Source organism: Mustela putorius, unplaced genomic scaffold (genome assembly GCF_011764305.1).
Source record: "Mustela putorius furo isolate JIRA1106 unplaced genomic scaffold, ASM1176430v1.1 tig00000198_pilon_pilon_pilon, whole genome shotgun sequence".
Lineage (NCBI taxonomy): Eukaryota > Metazoa > Chordata > Mammalia > Carnivora > Mustelidae > Mustela > Mustela putorius.
The window spans coordinates 6,492,871-6,503,133 of record NW_025421311.1 but is presented as its reverse complement, the minus strand read 5'-3'; the positions used below and the strand labels follow the sequence as shown (position 1 = coordinate 6,503,133).

General features: G+C 43.6%; 1 pseudogene; it reads right to left on the bottom strand.

The window, feature by feature from the left end:
* Positions 1 to 6,523: 6,523 nt before the first annotated feature.
* LOC101694255 lies at positions 6,524 to 9,923 on the bottom strand (annotated as a pseudogene).
* Positions 9,924 to 10,263: the final 340 nt, after the last annotated feature.

Here is a 10,263-nt window from a genome sequence, read left to right as displayed (position 1 = left end):
GGGCTTATCGTCGCCTCTCTTATCACCACCAATAATAGAACCCTTTTTGTGATCTGGTTGGCAAGTTCCAGAATCTTATCATAAGGGTATATTCATCCTTGGACTTCTCCTAGTGCCTCTTGTCCTAGTCTGGGCTCCTCCAAAACCAGACACCGAGGGAAGGCTGTGAATGCCAGTAATTTCTCTGGCAGTTGATGAGAGCCCTCCCAAAGGGCCAAGGTAATGAGGGACGAGGAGACATCCAGGAAAGGAGTACAACACAGAGCCCATTAGCACTAAAGTTTCATCTCACAAGGAAATTTGAGAAATATATTGGATGCGTGCCTTAGAATCATCCAGCTCAGAAACAGGGAATCGTGGTATTTGCAAACACACGAACACAGGAACACAAGAACATCACTTTTCAAGTCCATCTAACAACTGCTCCAGAGCGTTCCATTCTCTGACACACCAAGCCTACCGCTTGGTAGAGTAGGCAGGCTCAGGGAGAGTGGCCTGCTCCTGTTCTTGAAAAATCCTCAAGAACAGAGTCTTTCATTATTAGAAGTCAGGAGGAGCTCACTGAAAGGGAAGGTTCTAAGGAAACGGTGGGAAGCTCCGCGGCTGCCTGCTACAAGCTCCCCGTGCGGCCCACAGCACTCAGCGGGAGACCTCAGGGATGCTTGCCCAGAATGAGGTCAAGGAATGCAGATTCATGCCATCTGAGCAGCCCTCCTCTGCATCTGCCACCAACACATCTGTCAGACTTTTGTCCTTTAGATTTCTTGCCTAAGAATGTGACCTACATACACAGAGTTCCCCTCCCCACCACCAACAGCAGCAACACATACTTCTAACTCTCCACAGAGCTTTTCCATATAGAAGTCAATCCTCATTTGGCCAAGACAGAGGAGGGAAGGGGTAGAAATCAGCATAGCAACACCCAGCTCCCAAGATATAGTTTACCAACCTTTCCACATCTCCCCGTTAGGACTCTTGTTTTTATATATGTATATCTTTGGTATGGTTAAGAGACCAAGGTTCATGAAAGGGGTTACTGCATATTTCTATTATATATCACACATAAAAATGCAGGCTGTTCTCGCATTCTCTGTAGGAATTCCACACCTCAGTAGGCCGGAAGAATGCTGGCCTGATACTCTCTTGCAGTAGTAACGGAGACTGTAGCCTCAGTCTCTAGATGCAGACATGTCCCTATTTCTAGAAATAGTCTTTGAAAGGAACAGAGCATGGAGACATGTTTCAAAGTGATTTTACAGCGGATGGTAATAAGGGTGGGAAGGACAGCAGACAGGATATTTACCAAATGCCAAGCACTTTCCATCGGTTTCCTTTGAATCTCCACAAAGCTGTTTGACCTAGGTATGGCTTAACCTTGTCTATATGGAGGGATTAGGTTTTAGCCTTGCCCGAAACACATACTCTGTTAGTTACTGCTTTGGCCCCAGCTCAAATGCCTGACTGTCTGGCTCCAGAGCCCACAATCATCCATTATACCAGGGACAGAAATTGCAAACTCTAAATGCTACTGATCCAGGAAAAGAAGGTACATGTGTGATATGTAAGAGAATGAAAATGGGTGAGAGGAGCATATCGCAGTGCCGACCAAGCAAAGCATCATGATCTTGTATTGGGTTCAGGCCTGCAAGTCTGCTGATTTAGACTAACGTGAGTGGAGACAATCAGGTATGGACCCTAGTTCAACCACCACTAATTCTGAAAATTGTGATGAATCATTTGATTTCTGTGAGTCTCAGTTTCTATCTCTGTAACATGGGGATAACAAACGTCTACTTGATGATTTCAAAAACGTATATAGAAATTTCCTGGCACACAGAAGGCATTCTGCAAGTGGAAATTCTTATATTCTCCCATGTATGGTGGGATTTTAATCTTGTCCCCTCTTCCTTTCTTTAAGCCCTCCCTCTCCATTCCCAATGATTTTATTGCACGGAAAGTAGAAGATGATGGGAACATCCAGAGTACATAAGGTTCTACACAGAGCTCATGGATTATTTAAAATTATAGAGGTATGGAGGGTTGGTGACATGAAAGAAATCTTTGCCTGACTCCAACCCTAAATGGATAGAAAAACACCATGCAGAAGAGGAGATATGGCCACTGCACACTAGGGTCTGATAGGCGAGTGAGAAAGGGAAGCATGAGTTGTTTTTTGGTCTCTAATGCCATTTGATTATTGAAAACACAGGTATATTTTCTTTCAAATAAGTTTATGGTCATTATTAACAATAAGAAACCAAAAATCAAAAAAGGACAGATAGTCCAATAGACAGTCTTACATTATTTTTGTATCACAGAATACATTAGTACATGATTATGCTGATTTACAAAAGTCTTTCAAGTGTTTCTTGGCAAGTTTCATGGCAACTTATTTCTAGATTTGTCTCCTGAGGCAAGGGAAACAAAAGCAGAAATAAACTATTGGGGTTTCATCAAAATGAAAAGCTTCTGCACAGCAAAGGAAATAATGACTAAAAGGCAGCCTACAGAATGGGAGAAGATATTTGCAAAAGACATATCCAAGAAAGGATAAGTATCCAAAATATATAAAGAACTTCTAAAACTCAACATCCAAAACCAAATAATCCAATTAAGATTGGGCAGAAGATATGAATAGACCTTTTATCAAAGAAGACTTCCAGATGGCCAACAATACATGAAAAGATGCTCAACATCACTCATCATCAGGAAAATGCAAATCAAAACTACAAAATAGCACCTCACACCTATCAGAATGGCTAAAATCAACAATGCAGGAAACAACAGGTATTGGTGAAGATGAAGATGGGAATGAAAACTGGTGCAGCCACTGTGGAAAACAGTATGGAGTTTCCTCATAAAGTTAAAAATACAAATACTCTATGATTCAGTAATTGCCCCACTGGGTATTTACCCAAAGAATACAAAAATACTAAATCGAAGAGATACTATGAAGGCCAAGAAAAACAAGGCTCTACGCATCTAGAGTCTAGCCCATTTTTCAGAGACAAATAACTCAATTCCTCAAGCCCTAATGTCGCCCTCCCCTCCATAAACAAAACTGAAGGAGGCTGAGGTAGAAGGAAAAGTAAATAAAGTTAAATTTCTTCTAAACCCAAATCTCACTAACAAGGAACGCTTGATAGCAAGAATGTGACATTCCACCAGGAAACTCCCAATTGTCTTCATGCTAGTACCTCATTAAAGGGGAAAACGGCCTTGGCTTGATAGTAACCAGGCCTTCAATATCCTGAGTCCTCTTTACCCTAACAGCCCTTCTGAACACCCACTTTGTCCTCACCCACCACTGAGCCCACCCCTACTCTGCTTTTAAAAACTCTGACTATAATCTGGCTCGGGATGCAAGTCCCTACTCCGCTGTGTCGGGTATACTTGGGCCCATGCTTAAGCTTGTCAAATAAACCCTCATGTGATTGCATTGGTGCTTGGCTCCTTGGTGGTCTCTCAGATGTGAAAACTTGGGCACAACAATACATGCACCCTGATGTTTACAGCAGCATTATCTACAATAGCCAATTGTGGAAACAGTTCAAGTGCCCATTGACTGATGGATGGTAAAGAAGATGTGAGATACACACACACACACACACACACACACACACACACACACACACATATACTGGAATATTATTCAGCTGTAAAAAGTGAAATCTTACCATTTGCAATGATGTGGATGGAGCTGGACAGTATTATGCTAAGCAAAATAAGTTATTCCAAGAAAGGCTAATACCATATAATTTCACTCATATGTGGAATTTAAGAAATAAAACGAATGAATGAAGAGGAAAAAAGAGAGAGAGGCAAACCAAGAAAGAGACTCTTAACTATGGAGAACATACTGATGGTCACCAGAGGGGAGGTAGGAGGGAGCTGGGTGGAGCAGGTCACGGGATGAAGGAGGGCACTTGTCATGATGAGCACTGGGTACGGTATGGAAGTGCCGAATCACTACACTGTACACCTGAAATTAATATTACACTGTACATTAACTAACTCCAGTTCAAATAAAAACTTTTTAAAAACCTTTTAAGGGCAATACTTTTTAAAAAACAAAATTCATAGTTTCCCTAGATTGAAATAAACTATACAAAACTTACTGTCTTCACCAAAAATAAGGGCAATATTTTCTGTATTATTCCTAGACAAACCACAAAATATTTTTGTAGGTTTTTTTGAGTTTTTGTTATAAACTAAGATGAGGCAGTAGATAGACATGGAAAAAGACAGAAGAAAACAGGCAAATTAGTTGTCAATAACCAGGGTCTCAGATCCCATCCTGACCATGCAACAGAAGTGTTCGACTCACACCAGCTGAAAAGCTTATGAAGATACAACCTCAACAAAAGAATGTGAACAGCAGCAAGCAGATGTGGACCAGCAGCAAAAGCAGCCTGTTCCACTCAAACTTTAACTGTAACTTGTTTAAGTTCATTTCATAAAAACAAAAACCTATTCTGAGATTCTTGTTTGGGGGGCTGATGTGTTTCTCTCACCGTCTGGTAATTCCCTTAAACTGTCCATTACAGATATTTAACAACATACTTAAAACTCCTACTATTCAAAGTTCAGTAGTGAACCTTGTGCTAACATTTTATAAAATGTATTCCTTCCTCCCACACTGCCTCAAAGTTCATTTCTTCAAAGAACTGATAACTTAATACCCAGCAATAAGCTCTACAATGATAATAAACATGAAGTCTAGGGTCACCCGGGTGGCTCAGTCAGTTGGGCACCTGCCTTCAGCTCAGGTCATGGTCTCAGGATCCTGGGATAGAACCCACGTCAGGTTCCCTGCTCAGTGGGGGAGTCTGCTTCTCCCTCTGCCTCTACCCCCTGCTCCTGCTCTCTCTCTTTCAAATAATAAATAAAATCTTAAGATAAAAATAAATGTTAAAATATCTAAAATGACACCTCAACCAATTCCAAAGTGCCACTAGCAAAGTTCTCACAGAAGTGTGATGTGTCACTGTTAATGCTGTCTTCTGGAAAAACAGGTCTTCAAAGTGGGAAGAGTTCAAACAGGGACCATTAAACATAAATTATCAATGGCCACTGTCCTCAATGAGAGGCCCAAGGTCAAGACATTCAGTTATTAAAGGGCTTACGTACATCTACAGCTTCTCTGGAAGCTGTTTTGAAATTTCTTTCATATTTTTTCAAGTATCAAATGTAAGCGAAAGCTTAAGTTTAAAGTCTCTTAGGTAGTCTCAATGGTTTCTGAACTATCTGTGGGAAGCTCTGACTTCACTGTACTGACTCTGATATCTGTGTCCACCATTATTAAATTCAGGTCATGTTTTAGGTCAAAACTCCTGCTACGCAAAGCCAAGTAACCTCACCTTTGGCCTGTCCAAGTGTTCTTCAGGTACGCTTTGAGACACTTGGCCTTATTTTTCATAGTATTCATTCTCAACCTTCATCACAGAAATACATGGGACCTTCAGCAATGTACAAACATTAGGGAAAGAATTGATGTTTGTCAGGTGGAGGGCTTTGTAAGTGGTTGATGGAAACTGTATCTTCCCCTCTGTGTTCCCACTTGATTCTTTAATGGTACGACAGAGCTGAGAGCACACCAGGACTGGGCAAGCCCCCTCTGTAGGCACCAGCATGGCCCTTCCACAGCGTATTAAATGGGATCTGCCCCATGACTGAAGGCACCAGAGATAAGCACTGAAGAGATTCCAGGTGCTGTTCTGAGACTCCTTCAGTCCCTGAACAGTGTGCTCCACTGTTGGACACTTAAAATTTCCTGAGGACCTCTCAGACACCAGCTGAGATTCCAGGTTGTCTTGCTGGGCTCTGCGGACATGCTCAGGGAGTTTCATCTGAATACCAAGGTTGGGCACCAAATTTGTGGCTCCAGCAAAACAAAATTTATGATAAACTTCAATACGTTCTATCAATTCATCTAGTGAACAAAGCATTGCAGTCAAATGACTGGCTGCAAAGAAGACATGGGAGGTTTGCCCTTGGATATTTTCCCCAAAGTTTCTTGTAAAAGACAGAACATGTTCTGGAGCAACAGTGGTAACTACAGAGCACAAAAGCCTACACAGGCATAGTCATTCCATCCGGGACTGGTGTCACTATCCGAACATAAAACAAGTGCGTGGAGGAGGTCCACTAAAATTTCGAAACCATCATTCCAGACTGTCCACTGAGGAGGGCCAATTTCCTTCCTTTCTTTGCCCCTTTCTTCACTGTTCTCAAACAGGAAAGAAATTATATTGCCATGCTCTAAAAGCATGTGTGATAATTGTGGGGGGAGGGGGCGAGACACAACACAACAACAATGAATTTTGTCAATTGTTTCTTATGCAATGCAACAGAGAGTTCCACAACAAACATTGCTTTTGCCCAGCACGTATTTAAGGCCCAGGAAGAGCAGATTGTGTAGCTAGCTTGGGACTATGTCTCTAAAAGCCTGCAGGCCACAGCTTCAATTTTGGAAGAAAATCCACTGGACACAATGTAAACCTGGCTACGATCACATCCATGTTTAATCCCCACTCCTCAGTCATCAGAGAGTGAAACAACGAAGCTGACATGTCGGCACCGGCTTCGTAAGGTAGAAGTGCACAGGTTACGGATTTGTGGACAAACCTTGCCAACATGGGCAGGTGTATCTCCTCTGCGACATCAGCTACACTGTCAGTGATCCTGGAAATCAAGGGAGGGTCTCTCGCATCCCTGAGGGTCTCTTCCCAGACGCAGCCCTCACAGATGTCTAGCACCTGTGTCTGTTCTTCCTTGCTGGGGTGTCAGAGAGCCCCCTCAGTGCCTTTCCCCCTGAATCCACCTGGCACCACGGCAGGGCTTGGGCGCTCTCAGGAGTAGACAACTTCTGGAATTTCATCAGCCTCAGGCCCCTCCAGAAGGAGGTAAGATTTGATTTCCTAGAAGAATCAAAATTTCAAATAGACGTTTGCAGTAGTCCTTGTTTTCCTTCTTTTCAAGGGCTAATGTCTTCATCCTGTTCTTGGCCCCCTTCTTCTGCACTGGGGTTCTGAGCACTGCTGTTATTTCTTCGTTTCTGTTGCTGTTTAGAAGTTTCATAATTTTTCTTTTCTGTTTCAGTGTCCTGATTTCATCTTCACCCAATTCTTTTGCTCGTTTTCTGTGTCTACCTTGTGAGTTGTTCAGATGTCTGGCAAGATCCAACACCTCTGCTATGGCATTAGCTTAAAGAACTGTCCTATGGGAGCTTCTCTGACCCAGTCAGTTAAGTGACCTGACTCCTGATTTCAGCTCAGGTTATATGAATCTCAGATTGCGATACTGACCCCGTGTCCAGCTCTCCCCTCAGCAGGGAGTCTGCTTGAGAGTCTCTCTCTCTCTCTAAAACTAAAAATAAATCTTGAAGAACTGTCCTATAAGGACTGGTTCTATAGATCACAGAGGTCTCAAAGTGTTTGGTATGTCATTTATAACATTCATTGACTTGATCAGTCATTTCATCATCTAAGTTTGTTCTCGTTATAATTACCTGCCCACCTCTAGCCCCTGGCAGCGTTCTGCGGGAACCTGAGGAAGGGCAGGTCTAACACTCTTCCACACACGGCTGGGGTGGCACAGAAGGTGAGCACCTCTGCTGCCTTTGGCCGGCCCAACCCTCTCCTCCCCACATGCTCCGAGCAGCCCACCTGCCTGTCCTCAGCTCAGCAGGTACCTCAAGAGTAATGCTTTTATTCTTAGGAATTTGATTAGACAGTCCAAAGAAACTGACATTTTTCTTTCTTTAATGAGAGGAAAGAAGTAAACTCTTGGGATTATGATAGTATCAGATCTCACAAGCACCTCTTGGTCTTAGACTAAGCTTTCTATCAAGGACACGGAAACGAATACACTGCCATCCATTATTTAAATCAAGTGTTATGTCAACAGGAGCTCGTTTGTGTCTCAGAGCATCACCACAGTTCAAAATTATCTCCACATCTGTCATTCTTTGCTAACAATAGCAAGTTGCCCTATTAGTTCTCCACCACCACCTAGGAATTAATTCACTTGCGGCAGAACCCAAGGAGAATTTAAGAAGGTGAATGTCCTTCCCAGAACCATAATAAGTTGCTAATTCAACAGTGACAAGGCAGGAACCCTCTTCAGCTGCACTCTACATGTGAGAGAGAGAAAGAGAGACAGAGAAGCAGTCTGTGGAGTTTACTGACCCAAAGACCTGGGCATACCTCTATTACAACATTTCTCACAGTCCTGAAGTTGTTTACCTACAAATACAACTCCGTCATCCGACAGCAAGGCCCTGGAAGGCAGGCATCATATTTGGTTTCTCTCTCTACTATCTAGAATACATAAATAAAAGCCTCGTACACATGCACTTCCATTAATAGCTTTCAGCCTCCCTCCAGAAGTTGTGCACACAGAGCACCGAGCAGATGGGTTTGAGACTGCTTCTTCCATGTCCTCTGGCTCGTCTTTCTGTGGAGGTGATGATGAGGATGAAAACGGTCAAAGGAGAGGGCAGAGCTCCCAAAGGCAAGGTGTGTGTGGAGTTTAGCTAAAAGTGCATCCTAACATGTCCTTACCCAAACTGCAGACTAGAGAAAGACTGACAGGCAAGGAGCAATCAGTAGAAAAGGGACAGGGAAAAAATACTCAATGAATCACTACTATAATATACAGCATTTGCAAACATGATCCTACTTAATCCTTGGCACATGGCTTTGGGATAGAGAATTATCTCCATTTTATAGAGGAAGAAAAGGAGAGGTTAAATAATTTGTTCAAGGGCTCACAATGACTAAATGCTACAACCAGCATTCTAACCCAAGTCTGCCTGTCTTCAAGGCCTGCTCCTTCCACTAATCCAATGTGCCTCTTTGGAAGGTACTAAGTAGAAAGCCACTGGATTGTGGATCTATCCTCCGTGGGCCGGACCCCCTGGCTCCTGCAGTGGTACCTTGTCTTGGTCCCTTGAGCCCTAAAGCCAGAAGGTTCAGGTTGTAGCAAGGGCAGAGCTGATATGGGCTGGGTACTCCCTAGGACCCAGGATTGACCTGCTCTTTGCTGAGGCTGTGGCTGCTTTGCTTTCCACAAGCAGTGGGTGGGCGAGCTATAGTTAGCCTCACGCAGTGCACCGAGTTCCTACTGCTTGTTTCTATACTGATAAAATGTGTTCGGCGCTCTACACCAGGCCTTATCTAATTAGGATGTGTCTACTTGCAAGCCAATGGTGGAGAAAACTCACAAAGAATTCACTTTCACTTCTTTCTTCCAGCCAGGGCGTTGGCTCAGTCTGAGATGTCAAGCGGGGCCACACCGGAGCCTGAGATTTTCTTCTTACATGGCCCATCCTCTTTAAATGTTTGGCAACAGAACCTGTCCTCCGATGATTTATAGCCTGGAACTGGAGGCCTGCCTACTCCTGGCTGGCTTTACATAAAGAACAAAAACCCCAAACACCACCTAACAGAAGGAATGGGATCCGTGAGCATTTGGAGGTAACTCATGGACGTGGCCTGCCTAGAGCTGACTTTCCTACTACACCTCCCCTTCCAAGGAGCCTCTCTCAACAATCTCATTAAGGTACTCAGTTCTTTTAAGCATTTTTTAACACAGTGGCCCTGTGGGCTACACACTAACCGTGGAGAGCAGAACTGGCATCAGTGAGCAGGAGCTGTAATGATTCCCACTGAACCTAAAGCCAAACTTCAAATAACTATTGCTGAATGGGGAAGTAGTTGAACCGGAAGACACCCGAGATTAAAGTCTAGTAACTTCTAAAGTCGAAGTTACAATTTCATGATTTCAGACTTTCAGACGTAACCAGCTACCTTGCAGCACCTAAGGAGATGGGATATGGAAGCGCTAGGTTTTACTGAAATCATCCAGCCTGGAGGGCTCTGACCTAGTGGTTCGGTGCAGAATCCTGCTACACCCGGCATGGTCCCAAGTGCCTGGAGAAAGGTCTGCAGGGGGTCAGGATCCAAATAAGCTTCAAGGGGAACAGCTTTTGAGAGAAGGAGGTCAGTGACGAATGGGTTACCTTGAACTCAGTTCTGATTCTCTAAATCAGAAACACAAGCCCGTCCCACCACCACTCCCCACAAATGAAACAAATCTCTAACGGTAGAATCATTGCTTGTAAGCTCTTAAAGCCAGAGCTGAGGCTGACTTCAAATCAGAAGCCTGAAGAACAAAGACTGGGGTTCAGGGGGAGGTTAGGAATGGGCCAGCAGCACGCTGAAGGTAGGGAACCTGTCTCATCTAGGCTGAATCTCCTGG